Here is a 2,337-nt window from a genome sequence, read left to right on the forward strand (position 1 = left end):
CAATTCAAAACCAATCATGACCTATCCATTCAGAATATGATCAGTTGCATACTGAAATTGGACATTGATCTTCTGAGGAAAACCCCAAATGCTCACCATTTGGAGGTTTTAACCCAGAAAACTTATCAAAATCCAAAAGCTGTAAAACCTTTAAATATTTTACATGCTTATGCCACTAGAATTGCCACTTGGATGATCTTGACCCTAAGCCTTCCACAAGCCTTTAGTCACTTCCATAGCGCTTAATTATGAACTACTGAACATTAACGCATTTTGTTTCCCACTGTTGATTTCACCAGTTTGACTATGGAGTCAAAATGACAATAAATCCCTATTAAGACATCAACATTGATTTCCAAACCATAACGACCTTCCGATAATTTCTTTGGAACACTTCCAGCAAGTTTCAATTCAATCACACTGTTCAAACCAAACCAGATCTGGTCACATGTTGACCAAGAGCAACCTTAGGTTGACCAATAGGCCTATAGGTTAAATATAGGTATTTTGACCAAAATATGACCTTTTCAACCTAAAACAATCTAATGACTCATAAACATAACAAATTTGTTGAGCCCAAATTTAACGGATCCTGGCAACTGGTGACAAGTCAACTAGTTGAACCTAAATGCCGTTAATGTTTAAATATTATTTTAACCTATTCACACAATTTAACCCTTTCATGCTTCATATAACCTCCAAATTAAGGCATGAATATAGACCTAAATTTTAGGCCAATCAATCCATGGTCATTTTGACAAGCAAACTTTATATTTGGTTAAACTAAATTCAATTCCTTCTAGCCTTACAACTCAAAATTTGTATCATCAAACTATCAAGTATCAAATCTCACTAGCTCAACAACTTCCTGCAATGCAAACACAACACCAAATGTGGCATTGTCTGAACTGTCAGACACAGTCAACAGGGCATTTGGAGTGGTTCAAACTTTTCTTAAAAACTCTCTCTAAACTTAACCAATTTTAACTTCATAAATTACCTCAAGCCATTTAGGTATAGACTAGACGCTATCTAGGGCTATCCTGCTTTATGGTATCATGATCCCATAGTGGCTCTCCTCTATCCACACATGTACCATCAGAGAGCAAAAATAAGTTTTTCTACCTCATGTGTTCACCTTGTACAATTTAATTCCTGCCTCCATCACCACTCTAGAGGGATATTTGCTGGCACATCTAAGGAAGCTCCCCCAATTATCCAGCACCATTCATTTGCTAGGAATCTCTTGGAAAAACACCTCAATCAGCTCACTCTCTCCCAACTCATCTCTACCTCAACTCTCTGATCCAGAGCTAATCTAGCCTTAAATATCCCTAAAAACCTCTCAGATCTCCTCTAGAACTTCCAAGCTTTCCCCACGATCCAAGCTCCCAAAGCACTCATGGTGAAAGTAGAGGAATCTAGAAGAGATCAGTTATTTACAACAAAAACTCAAATACCAGATAGATCCACTCTTGGTGTCTTTCTCATGTATAGAAGAGGATCTTAATCAGATTTCCAATCAAGCCCAAGAATGTGAGATCGCGGTTGGATTGTAAGTATATGACCATTTTAGTTTATAAGTTCAATTTGAAACGTAGTCAATATCTAAATCATGAGCTCCAACTTTAGCATTGTTAGATTTGTTTCTCTCTAGCGACGTCAAATTCGCTCATTTGGCTTTGAGCTATTTTGGGAATGTGGAGCATTTCATATTTTCTAAATAATAATAAACTGCGGACCGACTGAGACCCGTCGATCTAAGATCAGATGCCCAGATCTACCATACCGACGCGACCTAGACCGGGTGCTGACGGTGGAAGTGGCGGCATCTCCAGTTGGCGCGTCCATGGCGCCGCAAATCCGCGTCAATATTGATACCAAGAAAATAAAAAAATAAAACAAAATGCCAGATCTCCAAAATTCATAGATCGAATATTCACCAAATTTACACGGATTAGGCTCGTTGGACAGCTAATCTTCTCATGTAGTTTTATTAAATTAATAAAGTTGATTTGGTCTCTGAACTGTGAGATATTAGTATTTGTTGAAATATGTTTTTACAAAATTTTCTCCAATCACGATCACACTGAGCCAACATTTTGGTTAAATATTTTGGGGTATCTAGACATATTAACTGATTTTTATAGGTAAGATACCCAATGGATTTCGTGATGTGAATTTTCAAGCTAAAGTCCATTTATTAGAGCTTAAAGTAGTGAAAATTCATACCTCTTTAAGGTTCTAATGTTATTGCTTAAAATTTCATATGGTATGGAATGACATGTTATGCAAGGGTTGACACACCAAAAATTTCAGCCAATTGAACAAATAAGA

Source organism: Dendrobium catenatum, unplaced genomic scaffold, assembly GCF_001605985.2.
Source record: "Dendrobium catenatum unplaced genomic scaffold, ASM160598v2 original_scaffold_274930, whole genome shotgun sequence".
NCBI classification, from domain to species: domain Eukaryota; kingdom Viridiplantae; phylum Streptophyta; class Magnoliopsida; order Asparagales; family Orchidaceae; genus Dendrobium; species Dendrobium catenatum.